Raw genomic sequence first — 23,071 nt, 5'->3', positions numbered from 1 at the left:
AAAGGTTGCAGCTTTGTACTGCTTTTAACATGAAGCTTATGAAGGACAGTAAAATAAGTGTTTCTCTAAGTCCCTTTCAATCATTCCTCACTCTAAATAAAAAGCAGAATATTTTCACTCAACAGGAACAGCTCACCCTGCTGTCAGGCACTGCAGTTTGCAGCATGTGCAGCTCAGGATTGCAGCGCTGTGGCTGACTGTGGATGTAATCTGCCTAAGGTTCTCCAGCTGATGCAATTTTTTTGAGATGACATCTTGTAGAGGTTCAGTGTTAGGAGGCAGGTTGCATCCACATTATTACTGTGGAAACAATGGTGAGGAACCACACAAGAAGTTGCCATGGTCATAAACAAATAATGGAATGGATAAAAAAAGCATCTAAGAGGAGGAGCACCAATTCAGCACTCTCTTTAGGCTGTTCCAGAATAGCACTTACTTTCCATGATGACATTCTCAGACAAGCATAAATATCACTAAAATTGTAACTATGACATCAACTGGCCTGACACCATACACTTTGATTATATAATGACCCCCTGGTAGCTTCATTTTACCTTTACCTCAGAGCTGCTTCCTTCACAAAATTCTGTCTTGAGCTGCCTGGGGTAATGTAGGGCATTGATGGAATCTCACCCACTAAAAAATTACAACAGTTTTAACTCCTTCCCAATGTTAAACTGAAATTTACTCTTTTTTTGTGAGTAAAGTCAATCACATTAGCAAACTTGAACAGAGTAACTCAATGAACTAATTTGAAATTCCTGCCCTTCCAAAGTTGGTCTGATACTCTGGCTGTCTTTTGTTCTCCTAGCTGCAAAGTTCATTCTGACCTTCTCTATGCCTCCTTGTCTCTGTCTCCAGAACAGCTCCTTTACTATTCAACTGCCTGTAGTGTTTATCCTTCCCTGAGGAAAGAGTTAAAAGGGAAAGGAGGAAAACATCTACAATTAAATTGCTCTTAAGTTGTTCCTGCCTCTTGGCAACTGCAGGTTGTAATTCAGCAGTTTACAACTCTCCCTTCTCACTTTAGAAAGAATGAATAATGTAGGGACTTACATTCATATTTGCAGTAGAAAGGGGATGCTGGGAGTTACAAATTGCTGCTGAAGAAAAAAACATTCAAAGGGACAAAGGCTTCAAAGTTAAATCTCTTAAAGAGGTCTCTAAGAGAAGAAATGCCAAAAAAAAAAAAATCAAGTCCATAATAGCTTGAAAAAACTATTAATTCCAGTATGGTTGGCTTCAAAGCAGTTTGTTCATCTGTCTAAAAGCATAAGAAGAAAGGAAACTTACCTCACAGAATTCCAAGAAAATGTTAAAGAAATACCTATAAAGAATTTCTTTCCAGTAGACACCTTGTAAAACTGCCAGCTCGTGATTTCCACCACTGCCTACTTTTGTTACCCTTATTAGCCCGAGGTTGTACAAGTTTTTAGCAAACACTATCCCAGTAGTGTACAACTGCATGTTGTATTCTCTTGACAATCAAACAAAAGTAAAGCAAATCAGCAAGCAAATTTAAAAGCACAACTGTCTTCAGGTCTAGAGACGGGGGAGTCTGATGTGTGAGGTTTAGAATCACAGACTTTCAGAGTGGCTGCACCAGGCACCTCTGGAGAATATTGTCTGGTCCAGCCCTTTGGTCAGAGCAGGGCTAGCCACAGCAAGGTGCTCAGAGCCAGGTCCCAACAGGTTTTGAATATCTCTAAGAAAAGAGATTTCAGAAGCTCTGTTGAAAATGTGTTCCTGTGTTCCATCATTTCTGCTCTAAAACGTGTTTCCCTACCTTTAACTGGAATGTCCCCTATTTCCATTGTGCCCATTTCCTCTTGTCATATCTCTTGTCCTGTGGAGCCCAGAATTGGACACAGCAGCCAGATGTGTTTCACCACTGGTGATCTGAGGGGAAAGTTCACGTCCCTGGGCATGATGGCAATGTTCTTATCCACCAGGACACCAGGGTGTTCCACTGCAGAGCTTGTTTTCAGCTGGCTGTCCCCAGCAGCTACTGGCACACAAGATTACTGCTGCCCAGGGGCAGCACTATGCTTCACTTTGCTGGACTTCATGCCACTTCTGTGAGCTCCTCTCCAGGTCCCTCTGAATGACAGTGCCTGGTGTATCCAAGACTCCTCCTAGTCTTGATCAACTGCAAAGCTTCACAGGACACACTCTCACCCACTGACCACCTCAGTAAGGGGGTAAAGCAGCAGCTCACTCGGCATTCCTGAAGGCTGGCCTTATCAGGAAAGACTGAGGCCAAAAGGTTCTGAGCATCTTGACCTTTCCTACATCCTCCATCCACCCCCTTGCCCTATTCAGCAGAAGAGCTACATTTCCTTCAGGTATTTACCTGTTGTGATCTACAGTGTTCCCTCCACCCATCTCCATCCCAGTACTACAACATGGGATGCTTGTTCCCAGTTTGGGAGCACTACCTTCATAAGCAGTGTCAGCTGGCCTGCCACTAGACTATGAGCTTCATCGCACAGCCAATCTGGTGCCTTTGCTCTTCAGGTGGTTACTTCTAGATGAGAAGCAAGGTGTAAAGTCTAAGCATTCTATCACAGCATCTAAATCTGTCAGAGATAATCTGTCAGAACCCTGACTTACATTTATAAAATGCCCAGCTCCTGAGTGCCTCCAATATAGGCAGCCTCTTTCCAAAGGACAATGGGTAGAATATTGTAAAACAGGCAGAAAATGTGTGCTTACTGGACTAGAATTAACTGGTAAGAGAAAGCAACCAGTAAGTGGGAGTTTATTCTCATTTTTCCTTTAATACTTTTCTCCCTGCTCTTTCACCACTCACTGTGGAAACACAGAGCAAATTTCAAATTTTAACCATTGCCTGAGAAGGTTTCAGTACTACAAGACTGTGCATGACAGTGAGGTGAGTGACTGTCACTCAGCACAGTGCTTAGGAAGTGGCATGTTATAGAAAGGCAGTGACATATCACAAAGCAGATGTGTGACATGACAGTCACTTAGATGATAGGCATGCTAGTTACTCCAAGACCCTAAACTCTTTGCTTGTTTGCTCTCAGTTCCTACTCACTTTGAACAAATGCTTGTGCCAAGTGCAAAATGTTTTTTAAAAACTGTTTGGAATATATGATTACACAATAACCTTTCAGGATAATTTATCTGGTATAATTTTTTAGCACAATTATAATCACTGAGAGAGAGAGAGCACAGTCTCCATCTACAATGATACTGCCAGTATGCACACTACAGACAGAGTGCTTGCTTTTGCATAGCTCATCCTGCCAGAATAAATACAGAAGAAAGCAGGAATTCACAGACCCCCTTATCTCCTTGACAAGATCTAACATGTAGAGGAAATTTTAGAAAAAAAAGAGCACAGACTGGTAATTTCGCACCAAAGCAAGCAGTCCCAGAAAATGCACATTGCCACAGGTTCCCATGTCTTCTCTCCAGGGTCCTTTCTTCCTCAGCATATGAAAGGTGTTGCAGGTAAGTGGGCATGAAAGTGGCCTTTGGTTGGGGAAGACTAGAAAAGGGGAAGGATTTGTTTGGCATGTTCAAGTACCTGCTCAGATTTGGGAGTTTAATCACAGTATCAGCATGGAGAAACAGCACTGATGTCAAATCCCATTGCATGCTTAAGGGAAGCAAGACGCCTGTAGCAAACAAACAACAGTTCAGGATTATTTCTCCAATTCAAAGACCCAGAGGCAACAAGGGAAGTACCTTCCACACCTCACTGGTTGCAGATTTTTCAACTCAATTTTCAAAGAAGACTATGACATAGCTGTTGCATTAAGAAAGAACGAAACATGGAATAATGTTGTTAAAGCACAAAATAGATAGAAATTAGTAATTAAACAGCAAACACAATGATTTGCACCTCCCATACATTGATGTTTCATTTTACGTTGACAAAATGCAAAAAGAGAAAAATAATCTCCTTTCAATAAGTTTGCTAAATAAACAGTGCAAATAATGACAAATACAAAAGATTAAAAAAATTTTGATCCCTAAATCCCATAAGATGTTATTAAAAACAAAAGTGAAACAGTGAAGTCTGAAATAAATGCAGCTTGGTTTTCTGTGGATTTGTATCTCATGATTTAAGCTCAAATTTGAGCTTTACTTCTGGTATGGGAATTTATAACCTCTCACAAAATGTGAGTTTTCACTGCTGTCCTTCCTTCAGTCAAAATGCTTATGGGGTCTATTTTTTCCAAAGCTACTGAGAACTCAATTATCCTTGAGACTACTTCCCTTCTGTCAAAATTGCTTGACACCGGTCAGTGGGTTTGAAAGTTTGAAAGGTTTGAAAGACAAGGCATTTAGACAAGTCATACACAAACAAATGCACAAATATTATTGCTATAACAACAGGCCAGAAGTATTTCCCAAAAAACTATTTTATCTTTTTATATTCAGTTTCATGCACAGGAAAATATATGACAGCTGGATCCTTATAATAAGGAAATCCTAAGAAACAAGTTGGACTGCTGTTTAAGACTCAAGAGTCTCAGAGAAAAGAATAACAACACACTATTTCCTAGTAGCTGAAAGTGTTTAGGCAAACAATGACCTATTGCAAATCTTCACAAAATAACACTAAATGCTGTGCATGCTAACAAAAATCAACACCTCACTAAAATAAATGGAAAGTGAAGGTTGCAGGCAGAGCTCACAAGATCAGATAAAGACTACAGGGCTCAGTCCAGCAGTACCTAAACTGAGCTCCACTTTCAAGACACTGGTAATCTGTTCAACTCACTAACTTATTGTTTCCACCTATTTGGGTCAGATAAAATAACATGCAATTTTGGATTAAATGTAAAAGTGCAGATAAGCTGCCCTATTTTTATTTATCCCTTCATTTTTTTACATCTATTCAACCTTGCAGTACCCAGAGTTTACATTTTTCTAAATAAAGTGCTTGAAGTTAGGGGATTGTTAATGAAAGTCACAGTTTTTAATGCATAAATAACCTCTCATTTGAAAAACAGACCACCATAATATTTAAAGACATAAAAATTACTTTTGTGACACAGGTAATGTCTTTCCACATATCCATTTATGGGAAAAAAAAATATCACAAATGAAAAGATTAACCTGAACACTGAGGACACATTTAACATAAGCCTTCCCCAGGCTCATCGTTACCTCTATGGCACTGCTGACCTTGAAAAGCTTTCATGTTAACCTAAAAAGGATGTAGAGACCTAGAACACAGAACTCAAAAAATATGCATTGCAATGAAGACTGTGCTCATCACTTTGGGATTATCACATATTCACTTTGTGATTTATTACATATTTCTACCTTAAAATGACATTTTTAACTTTTCTCTCAATAATTAATTTATGCAGTAGCCTTAATCAGAACAAATAAACAGGACATTTATATGAATTCAAGGAGTATTTCTATGACAAGAGCAGCTGAGATAAAAATTTTCAGTACTTGACCTCTTATGACAGAGAAAGTCACAGACCAAAAGGCTGTTCCATGTTCCCTTTCTGAAGGGAAGTTACTCCAGCAGAAGCAGAATGCCGAAGGAGAAGCCCTGGAAGGTCAGGAAGGGACAGGCTGGGGCTCCTGGGGACAGCAGGGAGGAGCCTCGTTCAGCACAGGGGACCTGAGACGCCGGTGCCATCTCTGCAGGGGCACGAGTTGGTCACTGCACAAATCCACCCTGTAAGAGGGAGGCAGCAGAGTTTCCATGCCCTGAACACTCTCAAAAACTTATGCCTACAGGGTGAGCACTTACTTTTCATTGAGATGCATAAGTAAGCACTAAGAGCATTTTTAGCAGCAGTACAAATATATTTTGTGAGTCTCAATCTACTATCACAGAGACAGAAACTCGATGGGTTTGATTATTTGCAGGGTAACAGTGGTTTCAGAAATGTGACAGTGGATACCATTAAAATCAATCAGAAAATTCTCACTGCAACATCTGTAAAGCTTTGTGTACTTAACTCAGGATTAGGCTCCACTTGCACTGAATCAGCAGAGTGTACCAGGTCTCTGTGGCTTGCACCTCTGGAAACCTGCCTTTTAGAGAACAAAACCATTAGCAAGACAAATAGGAAGTGCAAAATAAAATAAATATAGATTGCATGGAATAGCATAATTTTAATCAGATGGATAAGCAAACTCAGCAGACCCAGACATAACTTATCAGTAGCTTATATTTCTCTTTGATCTTTGTGGTTAATTTTTCTTGTACAACAACAATCATAAGACATCTCATTTTTTAATGTAAAGGTCATTTTTCCTGTGCCACCTTTTATAATATGTTGCTTTAATTTCATTCACTCTGGTTAAAATGGAAGGGTATGCTTTCAAAACCCAGCTAGATTTGCATTGTCTTTTAAGACTCTCCATTTAGCTGTATCGAACAGTTTGGGCTGGGTGAGATCAGGAAGTACAGTTAATTCTACAATTCAAATAGTCAAAAGCAGAACCATTTGATAATTTTATCTCCAGCCCCACTGTGACAAGACAACCAAAACATAGTCTACCTGGATGTGGGAGAAGGAAAAATGATCACATTAAAGATTCTTTTTCTATTAGTCTTTAAGCTGTGAAATACACAAGACCAAAGTTGAAGCACTAAATGGCAGGAAAGGCAAAAATGGCAGCGCATGTGGTGCTCCCCCAGGAGCTGCCTGCGCCAGGCTCTCCTCGGCAGCCTGCCGCTCATGCTGCTCAGGTCTCCCACTGAGAGTTTTTCTTTCAGTATTTGTGTAGTGCAGCAGGCAACTGTTTACCTCAGAGGCATAAAAGTAAATCCGGATATGTTTGATCCATAGTGCCACAGCAGCTCTGTTGCCTATGGAAACAAAGGCTCCTTTCAGGGAGTTCATACAACAGGCCCTGTGACACAAGGGACCCATCAATCTCAGCCACTGGATTATTTGTAGGCATTTTCCTAAGATACATATGTAGGTAGATCCAGCTATATATCTAGTATATACAGTACAAAATATTATCTCTGTAATAGTCCAATGATCAAATGGGACAATTCCTGAGTCTCATATTAATTTTATGTTATTTTATTTAAACAACATAATCCCCTTTTAAACAAATTGATAGTTGAAAAGTAAGTAAATGCTCAAGCTATAAGCATCTCGTTTTTTCCTCCACCTTTCACCATGCAGATTGTTGAGTACTTTGTGGACAGCAGCTTGACAAATCTGTTTCATGCTTACTCACAAATTCAGTTTTTGAAGATGACCCTGAGCATGGAGTTTAAGGATGCTGCAGAGAATGGATAACATCCCAGCAGCACCTTGTTAAAGGTTTCCTTTGAAAAGAACACTTATTTGAGAATATGTTATAACTTCCAAAGTGCCATTCCTGTGCAGAGACCTCTGCACATTTCACAGAAAACTGATCAAGTATGACACATTTCAACAGATCCCAGTGCAATGTTTGTTACAGCCCTTTCCCAGTGAGAACCTGAGGTGATAAAAAAGGAATGTGGTCAGACCCAGCACCTTAATGCAAAGTCCATGATATTTTTCTCCATGCGTAATGCAAAAATTGGGTGAAACTTGAACTGTAGGCACTGGCAGCATCAGTGTTAAGAATATAGCTCAACACCTTCTTCCTCTTTACTGACATCATTAAAGAATATATTCACAAAATTCATACCTAATATGACTTTCCTTAAAAACATCCTGCATGAATCTTCAGATTTCAATTCAAGAAGGCAATTAGCAGCTAAGAACACCTTATTAAATCTGCTTTTGATTATAATTCACCAGTGTTTATAGCTCGCTTATAATTTTTGCATATGATTAGATTATTAGGGATCAAAACGAGTGAACAAAGCATTAGTTTATGTGCAGTGATAATGTTTCATAGAAAATTAAAATAATAAAAGTTCATTTAAATGGGAATATTATTCTCCATTAGGAAACTAGGGCCAAAAATGCCTTGAAAATGTCATCTGTATAAATATTCATGTACCTGTGAACAGATAACTTCAGAAGCAGATTTGACAGAAACAAAGAATAGTTTCTTCACGTTGCAGTAGATGACTAAGATCATTTGAATGATTTATTGATAAGCCAGTGTACAAAATAAATACAAAAAGAACAGGTTGGACTTGTTACCAAAAAAAAATCATTACAAGACTGCCTAGCATGTGAATTCATAAATATAAGAGTAGTGTGGGTAGGCTTGCATTACAAAAAAGTCAAACATAATATGAGAAAGACATCAAAATCCACAATGCCCATTACTTTTCCACTTTTTTGAGGGGGGGATTTTTATTTGCTTGTGGTTTATGGTTTGGTTTAGTTTTTTTTATAACTGGAAGTTGTGGGTAAACCCAAGCCAATAAGCACTAATGTCACAACAACCATGTGGTGGGCAATTCAGATGCTGATCCCATCACTCTCCCTGTGTGAAGTGAGTAACCCCACTGTAAACAGAAGGATGGCTTGTGCACTAAGTGCTATTTAATGGAAGGGTAGCTGGCTGGAAGCAGACGAAACAAAACTTATTAGTTGATAAACTCATTTTTTCCTGGGGGAAGGCAAGGGGAACTTCTGGATAGCATCTAACCTCAATTCCCAGAGGTACCAACACTCTCCTACTGTAAAAGTCTAGGTACTCCAGAAGTTATTCAAACAGTCAAAAGCCACACAGGATCAGCAGCAGCTGCTCAAGTTGTCACAGAATCAGCTTTAAGAAACACATGCCAAGCCTTAATTCTGTACATCTCCAGAATCTGCCGTAAAGCGCGACTGTCGCAAAACTGCCATAATGCGTGACTGTCGTAAAATAAAAAGGGCTGTAAAGTGCGACTGTCGTACAAGGAGCCGTAAAGCGCAACTGTCACAAAAAAGGGCCGTAAAGCACGTCTGTCGTAAAAAAAGGGCCGTAAAGTGCGACTGTCGCAAAGCGGCCGTAAAGTGCAACTGTCATTAAAAAGGCCATAAAGCGCGACTGTCGTAAAACTGCCGTAAAGCACGACTGTTGTAAAAGTGCAACTGTCGTAAAAAAGGCCGTAAAGTGCGACTGTCGTAAAAAAAGCCGTAAAACGCGACTGTCGTAAAAAAGGCTGTAAAGTGCAACTGTCACAAAACTGCTGTAAAGTGCGACTGTCCTAAGAAAGGCTGTAAAGTGAGACTGTCATAAAAAAAGCCGTAGAGCACGACTGTCGTAAAAAGGCCGTAAAGTGCGACTGTCGCAAAAGTGCCATAAAGTGTGACTGTCGTGAAAAACTGCCGTAACGTGCGACTGTTGTAAGAAAAAGCTGTAAAGTGTGACTGTTGTAAAACTACCGTAAAGTGCAACTGTCATAAAGCTGCCGTAAAGTGCGCCTGTCGTAAAAAGGCCATAAAGTGCGACTGTCGTGAAACTGCCGTAAAGTGCGACTGTCATAAAAACTGCCGTAAAGTGCGACTGTCGCAAAAGTGTCGTAAAGTGCGACTGTCATAAAACTGCCGTAAAGTGCGGCTGTCGTAAAACTGCCGTAAGGTACAACTGCCATGAAAAAACAGCCGTAAAGTGCGACTGTCGTAAAAAAAAAACCCGTAGAGTGCGACTGCCATAAAACTACTGTAAAGTGCAACTGTCGTAAAAACTGCCGTAAAGTGCGACTGTCATAAAACTGCCGCAAAGTGCGACTGTCATAATAGTGCCGTAAAGTGCAACTGTCGCAAAAGTGCCGTAAAGCGCGACTGCTATAAAAAGGGCTGTAAAGTGTGATTGTCATAAAGATGCTTTTGGACACATGGGGATTGAGCACTTTAATAATATCTCCTGCTGGGATCTGGCTGCCGCGCAGGTGGTCCCAGCTTGCAGGGCGCTGGTGGAGCTCTTTGCTGCAAGGGGGATGGCCGCAGCAGCTGCCTTGCCGAGCTCTTCTCCTGTCGTGACTCTCGAATGGGACACGCCCCCCTCCTCCCCGTCGGACCCCACAGCTTTGGTACCCGCAGTCTTGCTCACCCCTGCCGCCCTACCCCCCCGCCCTCGCGGTCTTGACACTCGTCCCTCTAGCCCCAGCCACGCCCCCAGACTTCATGGCCCCTCCCACGGCTCCCGCCATCCCCGCCTTTACCATCCCGTTGGTCTCAGCTCTCCTGGATGCCGCTCTTCCCGCCCCCTAATTTCGCCCCCACCAGCCCACCAGCGTCATCGTGGCCCCACCCCCTCCTGCCCCGCCCCCCGTCACCCCCGCTACCCGCAGCAGGCCCCTTGGGGGGCCGCTCCTCCGGCCCCCCAAGTCTCCCTTGCCGCCTCTGCCGACCCAGCGCCGCCGGTGGCCGAAGTCCCGTCCACGTCCGTCGCTGCCGCACTGCCGCCCGCAGCGCCCCCAGTGCGCGTTGGCACAGGAAGCCCTGCCCGCCCCCCCGGCGTTCATGCGCATCCAGCACAGCCCGAGCAGCCCACGGGCCCCGCGGCAGGGCAGACGCCCATGGGTAACCCCGTTACTGCCGCTGTTTCCGCGCCATCCCCCGGTCCCAGCGCGGCACCGCTTGCGTTGGGTAGCGGGGCGCCCCCGCCACCCCATGCTGGCGCCGTGGCGTCTTACACTGGCGGCCTCAGCCTGCCCCGTGCCTGCTGCGGCTGCAGCTCAAGCTCAGCACCCCCCCTGCCCGCCGGGCCAGCAGCCACCCCAGCCCAGTCTACGAGCTTCCGGTGGCCGGCCATGCGGCCACCCCATGCCGGCCATGCGGCCCGCCGCCGTGACGCAAGCCACGCATGCGCAATTGCTACAACCCCCCACGCCAGCAGTGTGACTCCGCGCCGCCTCATCCAACCACAGTGCTGCTTCTGGGGTCAGCCGCACCAGCAGTTAACTCTGGGGTCAAATCAGGTCCAGTTTATCTTGTTCTACTTGCACTGTGTTTCTACATTCTCCTTTTCACCTGCTTGCCTTTCTATGTGATCCACAGCTTGTATTTGGATCAATTAGCACTCCCGAATGAACACAGGTAGCCAAAGGCATGCAGATATCTCAGGAGTAACTATTATAAACTCATCTATGACTTTCTCTGTCTGTGTGAACCTTTGCACTCTCCTAAGAGTCCCAGGGATTCAGAACTCGACTAAGGGAGATGGGTAATGGGAAAAAAACCCTACTCTGCCCTTTGATACACGTGTTAGACAAATTACTCTTATATTGGACAAATATGTCAATTTTTTTCAGCTCTGACAATGTGCCTTTACTGAAAATTCATGTATTTCAAATAGAAAAAAATGTCATTTTACTTGTTGCTTCATATAGAGACACCAACCACAAGGTTTTGTACTAGTTATAATTTTTATAAATTTCAAACAAAGTGTGGTTCTGCACAAGTCAGAATGGCCTAATTACAGGAAGTTCATTTGCACATTTTTTTTCTTCTAATAAATTGATACATTCTGTATTGACTGGAAAAAAGGACAGCTAATTCTGTGCTCTTTCCCTCTCTGATTATCTCTCATCAGTCAGAATATACAAATACATCATTATCAACACCATGGACATTAACTACATTGGAGTTTCAAACAGACAGTGGTTCACTTTGGAGTGAAAGAAATGCATTTAGACTAATATGGCTATTCCAATGTTGACAAGGACTTTTACTATCTAGAAGATAAACAGTAAATTTAATTTGCATAACCAAGTTAATCTTTTTAGATTTTAATGTAGTGTATCACGAGTTCGCAGGGTTGTAAATGGGGTTTTACTAGTGAAACTCTTAATACTAGGACATATACCATTCCCCCCTGTGCATGAGAAACTGGTTGGGAGATTCGAATAATGGAAAAGGAAACAGATGGAGCATGAGTGTACATTAAACAGTAGTGTTCATAGCTTGGGACGGTACCTTTAGTGGTGTGAGGCCCAGGTCTGGTTCCTTCCTAACCTCTCAGGTTGGCATTTTTCATTTCCATGGCTAGTTGGTGCTGACCCTCACCTCTGCCCATCCTTCAAGCAGGCATTCAGTGCAGCTTGCTTCCCTTCAAGCATTGGGGGAAGCAGCTGAAACAGGCTGATGCCAGTTCTGCTGTTCTGATTTCTGAGCAAAAAGGACAGGAAATCATTATACTCAAAACATTTCTAACAAAGGTCACTTTAATACAAAATTACATCAATCACCTTGAACAAAAAAAGTAAATTTCAATTGATGTCATTTGTTCATGGGGCTAATACCAGCTTTTGTTCTAAAAATTTGGCTGGTTCTGGATAAAAATCATTAAGAATTAACTATGTCTTTCAAGATAAATTTAAGCCTTGTGTGAGAAGATAAAATCGCATGAATTGTTCCATATGATAATCTGAATGGCTGTTTCAGAACTTTTATCTGAAGACATCACTGTGAAAGTAGCTTTAATGCAAAAGAATCATCTAGAGAAGATGACTCTGGATAAAATATTTCTCAGAATTTACCCTGGTCTGGCTACATGCACCACTGAATCCAGGCCTTCAGCTCACAAACGTAGCATTATGCAAGTGAAATAAGCCAGAATTATTGTACCTATAACTCATAAAACATGCACACATTCAGAGATATTAGACACACTAGATGAGATATCTGACTTTGTATAAAACTTTTGCACTTGATTTTGACATGAGCATGTTGTAATATTTTTTAGCACTGTAGATGAAGCTTTATGCACCTAAAACTTTTTACTAGGGAATGCTAAATGAATTTACAGGCTTTCAGACATTATCATTTGTGTGATGCTACATTCAACAATTAAATTTTCAGTGGTAAGGGATTATGGCCATACATCTTAATTCAGACCATAAACTACTTTTATCTACAGCAGAGGACATAAGCATGTGCTTAGAAGTCTGTTTTTCAAAGGAATTGAAGGACTTAACCACATGTCTATTTATTTGCTGAAGAAGAATGTGTGGATAGTTTGGAGACAGTGAATTTGTCTGTGGTGGTATGTGGAATTGAATTCTATGCACACAAATTCCTATCCAATTAGTCTTCACATATAACTAACAGAAATACAAAAACATGGACAAACAATATAATTATATATAATTTTACAACACAGAGTAAACATGCAATCTCTGCAGTTTTATCCTACACTAAAAATTATCTAGTATCTGCAGCACGTCTTCTAGTGGGATTAGTCCACTGCGCAATTTTAATTCCAGTGAAGGTTTTTTCAAGGCTAAGGACTATCCTTGTAAATTCATATGTAAGGTGTAATTTTAAAAATAATTCCCAGAATATTTTAATTTTGATTTATCCACAAAACATCTGTGTACAGATTTGTAGATGGGATATTCAAGCTCTTTAATTTCAAATCACACTGTTTTGAAAAGGCTGGAACAAAACTGAATGTCACTTGATTGTTATTCTGCTTAGGAGAGACTACAAATGAAGGATCAGTGAGGGAGCAGAGAAAAACTCCAGTGAGAAATAGGATGAAAACAAAGTTGAGAATGCGAAGAATGAACAACTGAGTGTGAAAAAGAGAAGCACAGAGGGAGAATATAAAATTCTCATACACTGGCATTTAAGGGACAAGAAGCTTACACGGGCCACTGAGCTGTGCCATCCTCACTTTTCAAGGGTTAGTAAACTCACTCAGTGGTAACCTGGCACAGAGCTTGCTTCAGCAGAAGGTTCACTGAAGGAAAGTTTCCTACGTCAAAATAACAGCTCCCCAAGTGTTACTAATATCTAAAATACAACTCTGCAAGCCCCACAAACCCCCACCCCATCCTTGTGTATCCTCTTGTCAGTGTACCCTCTCTGCCATGCCCAAAACCACCAGAAATTTCAGTCCCTTGTAAAAGCAATGAGTCCTTTCTAAGCTGCAGCCCTCCCCAGAAGAGGCACTTGAGATGCTGAGCTTGCCACTGGAGAGGCCATTCTCCTGGCAGACATGGAGCCATCCCAAGAGACACAGACTGCTGCTCCCTGGCCCTGCAGACACCATGGCCACACAGCCACAGTGGTGGTGTCTGAATTTTTCCAATTTTTCAATGGTTTCTAAAGGTGACAATGGTAATTAGTCCTAAATGCTTTATGTGCCATAGAGAAATGCAGGAGAATATGTCCAGCAGGCAACGTTTTTTAAGTCTCTGCCAACACTTTGATCACAGAATGAATTGTCTGGAATACCGTGAACTCTTTACTTATTAAAATGAAACTGGGGTGTTGTATCAATGAAATATATTTTATTGTGTTCTGTCAATGAGACATATGCTATTATATTATCAAGGTACCAATTCAGACTATAAAATCAGCTTTCCGTTTCTCTTAATGAGAGACTGTACCAAAAGTAAATTACATGAGTTTTCATCACTGCACTCTTAATAAAAATAGGGCATTTTGGGTCTTTTTGTTAAAGAGAAAGCTAATATAGTATTTATGAAGTCTGTGCATTGAGCAGTTAAGGACTAATACTGAATATCCAAAATGCTAGAGGATCTTTAGTCAAAATGGAGAATGACAATATGAAACACAAAGCATTTTTTCAGGAAAAAGGAAAAAAAGTAATAGGAAAAAGAGGATGGGTTATTATAGAAAGGATGAAAGGGTATAGATGGTGAATGAAAACTAGCATTTCCAGAAATGAAAATGGGCTGCACATTTTTTTAAAAAAGAAGATCCCTTCTAGACTTTAGTTGTGTTTTCAGGAGATGAAAGAAACAAACTTCTAAGTCTTTAAAGAGTCAGTAAATGTAGACACCGAAAAATCATCACAGCATTTGAAAATAAATGGGATCTTATTTTAAAACCATAAAAGTATGAACTGTCTCTTTTATTATTTAAGGGGTCTTGCTTTTCTGTTCTATTGAGAAGACTTCAAGGTCAAAATGTCTGTATACTTAATGCCACTTTAGATGCCAATGAAAGGAGATTACAAGAAAAATGAGAACCCTGGGGCTTGCCAGGCCTTTCTGGGATAAATGCACCTGGTAAAGTCAAGGTTATATAAATGAAGAGAATCCATCATCTGGTGTTGTTGTTGGGGTTTATTTACATTTAAAGAAAAGGAAAGTAAATTAATGTAAACAGTGAAATGTTCAAAGATTGCATGAAAAAGACAATTTTACATTGTAACAGGTGCAATAGAAAGTTGCAAATTCTTTCAAGTGAGAACTGAAGTAATAGTTAGGGGAACAGAGACAGTCATAGTTTGGTAGACAACTCCAAATGAAGCTAAACCCTTTTTTCAAATTGACATAGTCTGTTCCCTGGAATCTTAAAGACCTGATGAAGGTAAACCAAAATTACAGGGAACTTGGCTGGAACCCAAGAATGTAGGAGAAATGTGCTCACATCTGAAAACCACAAATTTTTACTCTGGTAATGTCAGAAAAATGTACTGAAGGTCACAAACCAAGGAAATGTTTTGAGGGCAGTATTTCCAATGTTCAAATATTTCCATGTCCATCAAGAGAGACATGGACATGGAGAGAAGTTTCCATGCCACAGAGTTCCAGCATTCTGTAATAGCTGTGATCAGAAATCTTGCCCAGAAAGAGTCAACAAGGGTTGTGTTCTTGCTTTACTGCAGAATAGGCAAATAGATTTCCAAGGTCTCCACAAGGTCCATTTTCCTCAAGGACAGAAGGATTTAATTATTTTTTTTTCCTTATTCTCTGTCTCAGTCTTATCACATTGTTGGAGATGTGGCTTCATGTCTTACAGGTAGGGTATTGTCCTATCTTATTATAATCAGAAGCTCAACCTGCTGCACAGCTGATTTACTCTGCTAGGTGCAAATGCTGCATTAAACTCAGCAACTGCAGTTCAGCAGACAGTGCAAATGTTAAACCATTTAATTGCTTTTTCCCTATACCTTGATGGGAGTAAATGAAGGTTTCCTGGGAAGTTCAAGGTCTAGTTCAAGGGCATATTTTTCCATGCATTTACTATCCTTAGTGTTCAGATTTGGAGCAACATCCCTCTTTGGTACAGATACCCAAGCAATGTAGACAACAAATACATCAAAGAGGGAATTACTGCCCTAGAACTTAGATCAAATTTCACTGTTAATTGAAAAGATCATGCCTTTGCTTAGAGATACATACTGCTTTAATGGAGCAAGGCAAAGAAGGGACTGAGGCAGGTGTTGGGAAACAGTTTGGACACAGATTCCAGGAGTAAAAGCTGTCAGGAATGATAAAAAAAAAGCAAGGAAGAGTTCTCTCTCCATTTGCAAAGGAGCTTAAGTGAGAAAAACTCTGAGACCAGTCAGAAAGAGATAGTGGAGAGAGAGAAGCTGGGCAGGAGGTGAAGTGAGCAGAGTTCGACTACTTGTCCAGATAGACAAATGGCTTTAGAGTTAAAAATTTTCTTTGTCAAGAAAGAGCTCCACACATGAGTGGAAGACAAGGCTTTGCAAGAAGACCCACAGAAAAATAAAACAACGCCAATTTCTTAAAATGCTGCTGTGGTATCCACCTTCCACTACAGAACATGCAGCTCTCTTGTTCACAAAACCTCCCTTGAAATCTTTTGACCTTCGTGCATCTTCCATGGAAGAAAAAGTGCAGACAGAGTAGTTCCTGCCAAAATATTATCCTCTGGTGTTTGCTGTCTTAACCATACAGCAGCAGAAAAGCAGAATCAGCAGCTGCAGGTGTTAAAAGACATATTTTAGGAACAGAATTCTACATTCAGGAGAGGTAACGCCCTTCACTTTCAAAAGGCACCTCATTATTAGGCAGGGACTCTAACACAGCACTGCAAACACTTACCTTGGCTCCAGGCTCATTCCTCTCCTGTGTACTTTGTAGATTGCCCTGTTCTTTACTAATCTCAGACTGAGCACTTCACCACAAACAAAAGCTAGAGAGGAGCTCTGCAGCACCAAGAGGAACTAATATTTGTTCTTACTTCCAGAAGCAACATAAGGCCTATAACCAACTTATTTTGCACATAAACTCTGAAAGATTGCCAGCTACCTTCTTATTTCTGTAAATTTAAGATGTGCCTTCTTGCATAAGGACTGGAGTACCAAGCTGGTATTTTGATACCAAAGTGCTCCAGAAATGTGGACCTGCAAAGTCACAGAAGTAGCCAGAGAATTAGATTTCAGGGACATGCTGAGATTGAGCCCACCAAAGTGCATGAAAAGACCTTTTTTTTTAGCCACTGTATTTTGGATCCACTGTTCAATCAAGTTTGCTGATTTGGCCCTGGGGATGCCTGATTCATATATACAGGCAGATGTAGAACCTATATTATTGTACAAGCTTCTAGAATAAGAAAGGTATTCACAGCTGAAAACTGCAGTCTTTCTATCAGCTCTGGGGATGCTAAAACTGCAGAGCCAAGGCTCCCCATCCTGCCTATGGTTTGCTTCTGGCTTTATCTTGATTTATATCAACATTTGTGAAGCATTATTAATGTCACAAGAGGCAGACCTGTCAACTAGAATAACGCTCTTGGAAAATTTGCTCCCACCTACTTTCCCTTTCAGGTTCATCAGATCTGGCATTTGTGTCTGGAGTTACCCAACCATAGATAAGAAACATGAGAAAAACACTTTGTCATTAATTACAGAGGCAAACAAGAACAGCTAAGCATGAGGAGCTTGGGTTAAACCAACATCCTTTACAGAAGCCCCCTATATTCATCTGCTAACTGCAATCACAGCTGAAAGCAGATTGCAGGGCTTTTGTATTACATTGGAAAGGCAGTATAAGTAGCAGAGTATGGTTTGTATCCTAACATTACTCCCCCTGCAAAATCAATCCTCCCGTATATGGTGTTAGGCATTTTCCAGGGGAGCTGCAGGGAGTCCCGCAGGGGAAGCCTGGCACATGCAGCAGCGTTTGCAAGGTCGAGACCCTGTTCTTTTCACATATTCCACCAAGGTTAATGTGCTATTGCACGAGACCCAGGACAAGGCCAATGAATCACTGGAATCCTTCTCAAACCCCAGCTGCACAGAAAAGCACATTTAAGGCACAAACCAGTTATAGTGATATATATCTTCTAGAACAAAAAAATAACAATTTTTTTTTGTGAGGAGGTATTGTGAAAGGCTGAAACCCATACATGTACCTCCAAGTAATCCATAAGCACTACATTTGTAAAAAAACCCCAGAAGATCTGAATTTACATGAATAATTAGTGATAAAACAGCTGGGATATTCTTAGAGACAAAGCCACTTACTGGAATGTTGGTTTTGTGGCCACCCTGAGCTGGGATAAGCTGGTTTTCCTGGGGGTGATTTATCATGGCAGAGATGGTACTTTCTGTTCTTAGTAGTTGCCTGCCTATAAGAACCATAGAAACAAATTTATCAATTGATTTTAACAGCACTGCAATTAGATATTCATTTATTGGCACTCAGGGGTAGTTATAAACCTGATATTAAGAAAATGTCCTTCCATGCAACTAAATTGAAGCTGGAAAACTGTGATCTAGAAGTAATCCAGATTCCACAATATCAAAACCTATGTTCTTCCTCTTCGTATTTAAATCTATAGCAACAAGAGAGATTCTAGGTTTTTTTTAAATTATTATTATTTTGATAGAAAGAGTCCTTGGATACAGGATCCTCAAAGAGAAAAAAAAAATTAGACAGGGAAAGCAAATGAGTCATAAGGGCATGATTTCATTTGGAACAGGTCATGCAAGATTAGTACCCTGGGCTGCCCAAAGCTAAAATTTAACTATCATAACTGTGAGCATCAGGTTTGAAAAGGATGAATGTGTGAGAAAGCGCAGGAGGGGGTTTCTTTCATTTTCTCTGCTTTTGGGAAGAGGGATGTGTGAGGAGAATACAAATCCACTGATTCATACCTATCTATTAGTCATACCTCTGTTGTGCTGGTTGCTTATTCTGTAGACATTCTCTGTTGTATAAATAAGGTGCACTGCCGCAGGGCTTAATATAGTATGTCTTTATAGCTTTGTTTTCCTAGTTTTGTTTCTAACCCCTGATTGTTCTGCACTTTCTTTCACATACTTTGTAATTCAGCTAAAGAATTTTGTAACACAAAAATTTGTGTCATTTACTAGTACTTTCCAATGAAGAATTGTTGGATTTTTAACCACTATGGCCATCCATTACCTAAAGAAAAGGATCTGTTTCTTTATCATGTTTTAGAGCAAAAATATTTTCAACGAATGTAACATTTGAAGAAATACAGAGATATCTTTTAAAAATTACATATTGTATGGACAGGTGTTTATTTCCAAAACAAGACAGAAAAGAAAAGGAGAAGAGAAAAGGAGAAGAGAAAAGGAGAAGAGAAAAGGAGAAGAGAAAAGGAGAAGAGAAAAGGAGAGAGAGAGAAAGAGATTACACGTTGACTAACACAAAGCAGAATGCTTTTAAAAAACAAATTTTAATGATTTTTTCCCCTTTGAACAACCAGTTGAAGGAAAAGCATTGGCTTGGCTGCAGTTTTTGATGTAAAAACATCATTTTGAATTAGGCTAAAAGATATGCCATGTGAGCTTCAAAGAAAATATTGGAGAGAAGCATACAGGAAAAAATTAAAAACTTCCTTGCAGGGATTTCTAATCTCTGTACATATATTATTTAAAGCTTTGCAAAAGACTAGTTTGCAGTGCTGAATAATTATTTTGCATGTACTTGTTCAAATATTCCCTCTTCTGTTTGCTTGTGTTTTCTATTTTGATTTGCTAGCAATACTTTTTGAGTAAAAAAGAAAATTATATGCACTTTTTAACCTAAAATGCAGAACTGACCATAACATTGGTATTTTTATCTATCTGTTTGTACCATATGAATGCAGAAGAAATTTGACAATTTAAATAGCCAAGCTCACAGTTAAAAACTCATTAGTGATATGTGATTTGACAAGGAAGAGGTTTTACAGGGATATGTGATTGCACATGCATTGACTTTCACATTTCAAGTCAAGGGTACAATAAACTCACCTGATGTGGTTTTGAACTTATCAGTTGTGACTGGTGGAGAAATGCAATGCTGGTGACTTCACCTCCAACAGACACTGAGCCTTCCTGACTCCAGTACACTCCATTCTTTTAACCTTGACAAGAAAATAGGGAAGCAAGAGAATTAAAATGATAATTTGCTTCTGGAAGTTAAAGATCTTTTTTCTCTAGTAAAAATGTGGGGGACATATATTTTTTGGGGTTTTTTTCAGATTCTAATGAAACCTCAAAATAAGTCTTGCATAAATACCACCAACCAATATTTCTCCAAAGCAAAACACACAAAATTCAGAACTTGCTCTCCAAGGGAAATTTGCCCTAGCTTCACTTGGACATTTGTCCCAATACAAGTCAACAGTCATGATGTAGGATTTAGCTCAGTAAACATTCAACTGATGACCAAGCAGGCCAGCTTCCTGTGTCAGTTTTATGGGCACAACCATAACATGCTGATAAATAGTATCATCATGTTCTTGGTTTTATCTAGTTAAAAGGAAAAATGAGTTCCCAGGAGTTCCCTGGCTGGGAGACACATGTAAATCCCCCTCTCTCCTATGAATACTGCCCAGAGTAGCCATCTAAACATCTGTGGGATCAACACAGACCTTCTCAGTTACTAATATGAAGTAGATCTGAAACCTACAAGGCTTCCAACATCATCCCTTAGAGAAGGAGATGTCACAAATTTGGCCAGACCACGACAGCAGCAGCAGCATGAGACTCTTTTGACCCTTTGTCAGGCACCAGGCTTCTCTTTCTGAAACAAAAGACACATCTCTGCTGTGTCTGTGTGGCATCTTTGCTTTGTTTAGTGATTGCTACAGAAATTGCCTTTGCATTAATTCGTCATGCCTCAGTCTGGTTATGGCCATTGCATGCAAACCTAATCATCTTTTACTGCAGATCTCATTCTAGAGGGAGGAGAATAAATGGCTTTTTTTGTTTAGTTTTTCTGGATTTATGTATATAGTTTTTCCAAATAAAGTTTCTCTCCTTCATGGCAAGAGCACCTGATCTTTGGGTCTATCTCACAGAACATTCTTTGAGATACTGTCTTGGCTAGAGGCATTCAACTCTGCCTGTTTTGCATGTCTATTTTAAAAATAAAAGCTTTTCCTATTCTTTTAATTCTGGTAACATTAATTCAAGTCTGTGTCAAACACAAGTCATTGACAGATTAAAGTGAATGTGTCACAGTGAGATTACCATGAGCATAAAACAGTGCCCAGCATGTGCCGCTTCCCTTTGCTGTGGGCTCAGATCAAACTACAGCATTATACAGATAGGCCTGCCTTGATACAAGATACAGAACCTCTTATTCATCCAACACAAACTGATGGGGGAAAATATGAACTCTTATTTAATGTTTTCTAGGATTCATTTAAATTCTATGTCTTTAGTGGAGCTGGAAAAGTTTAATTTAAGATTGGAGGGTACAGGGTAGAACAGCCCAAGGAGGGTTCCTGTAATATTGCAATGGAACTGAAATACATCAAACCACTGTGGCCTGCAGTATCACCCAGGAAATATTTTAGCCTCATGAAAGCGAGTAGTGATATCTGAAATTGTCCTAAAAGAACATAAGAATAAAATTTCAATGAAATAAAATTATGAGTAGAGTTATCTAGTATTTGTCCAGTCATTAAACAAGGAAATTTTACATCCCAGTTCTTCAGCAGAAAAGTTATGAAAAAAATTTTGAGCCCCCAAAAAAACCAATGATGAAATATCCTACCGATATTTTTGTTCAATAAATACCAAAGCTTCCTAGTTAACCTTTAAAAAAAAACATGCATTCTTGCTTTTACAGGTTTTGATTGGCTTTTTCTGTTTTGCTTTGGAGAGAGTTTTTTATTACTTCGAGGTAAGATTATTGAAATCAGCAGAAAGAGACCCAATAATAACAAGTTCAGAATTAAGTCAATCTGCTGGCATTTCAAAGTAAGCAAAGTAGGCAAAGCTTTAAAACTGGTACTCTGTCATACCCAAACAGCCTCATCTCCTTCATTGTCCCCTTAAACATCTACACTGAGACTGTTTTCTTCTGACAAAATCACCTGGATTCAAAGCAATTATTAATATAGCCAGATTAAAAACTTTGTAGACCAGCAGTAATCTTCATTATAACTTGATCTATTTCATGGTTCCAGCAACATGTTAGGTGCTTTTTGACATGAACTGCAAACTACTAATCCAGGGATAACAGCTATTGACACTGAAGCTGTGAGTCAGGATGAAAGGGCTTTTGGTGCCACACATTTGCAGCTGCAATTCACTCTGGGGTAGCTTCTTTCCACAGAGAAAATGCTGTTGGATACATTTAACCTTCCCCTACTCCTAATGCAAAGAAAAGAAATCAGAGATATTATAATTTGGTTTGGTTCTAATCCACAGAAAATGAGGAGGAAAAAAAATCCATTATAATTAGAACCTTTACAAGTTAGTTTTCTTTGAGCTGAATTTGCAGGGAATAAAAAAGTAAAAAGCAATTCCTATCATTATCACACCACACCATGATAAGAAATGTGCCCTTAGACAAAGACATTAGACCTGTGACTCTGAACTGGGTCATTTATATGATTAAGTTTCCTTGCAGATTCATATGTTAGCAAAATACCTACCTTTGCAAGTAAGCCTAGCAAAACACAGTACACTGAGACAGAAGAGGAAAGTTTGCATGTGGCAAAACATTCAATGGAAAGGAGACACTGAGTAACTCCATCCTGTGATTTGGCAGGTTGGTGGGAGGATTTTAAAAATATCCCCAGCCTACCTATAGAAAAAAAGAGAAAAGTATGATTTTAAGAATTCATGCAATACCTTCCCATTTTGGATCAAATTCTCCCTCAGTACACTAACTCCTTGGATTTTGTAGCACCCATATTGCCTACCAGACAGGCTTTAGGCAGTTTTTGGTCATCATGTGATGCTATACCATACTGCAGAGAAATAGCTAATGAAAAATGACCAGTACATTTCCAGTTCTTGTGCTTCACTTCTGTATTTCAAAGGTTTTTTTAACTGATTCCAGTACAGAACAAAATGGTGTTCAGAAGGAATGGCACAAGAAACTATCACTGCTCATTAACTGCTTGGGTCATTATGGAGGATTCCCTATGCTGCTGAAAGAGAAACCCACACAGACTACTCTGATTTTATGACCTGACTATAGAAAAGAGGAAATTCAATTCAACAACTGATTTTGAAAAATTACTTTTTT

At 40.1% G+C, this 23,071-nt stretch overlaps 2 long non-coding RNA genes across 2 annotated transcripts in view; both read right to left on the bottom strand.

Annotated features, from left to right (window-relative positions):
• Positions 1-3,808, bottom strand: part of LOC134422772 (uncharacterized) — a 62,425-nt gene extending 58,617 nt beyond the window's left edge. Inside the window, exon 1 of the long non-coding RNA XR_010028930.1 lies at positions 3,554-3,808. This is a non-coding gene — a long non-coding RNA (uncharacterized LOC134422772). The remainder of the gene's footprint in view (positions 1-3,553) is intronic.
• A 2,152-nt stretch (positions 3,809-5,960) lies between these two features.
• On the bottom strand, positions 5,961-22,611 carry LOC134422771 (uncharacterized). Its single transcript, XR_010028929.1, has 5 exons — positions 22,473-22,611; positions 19,834-19,946; positions 18,094-18,197; positions 11,817-12,008; positions 5,961-6,036 (listed from the first exon to the last, which is right to left on the bottom strand). It is a non-coding gene; the product is annotated as an uncharacterized LOC134422771 (long non-coding RNA).
• Positions 22,612-23,071: the final 460 nt, after the last annotated feature.

Source organism: Melospiza melodia, chromosome 11 (assembly GCF_035770615.1).
Source record: "Melospiza melodia melodia isolate bMelMel2 chromosome 11, bMelMel2.pri, whole genome shotgun sequence".
NCBI lineage: Eukaryota > Metazoa > Chordata > Aves > Passeriformes > Passerellidae > Melospiza > Melospiza melodia.
The sequence above is the reverse complement of the archived record's forward strand: the minus strand, read 5'-3'. Positions and strand labels throughout refer to the sequence as shown.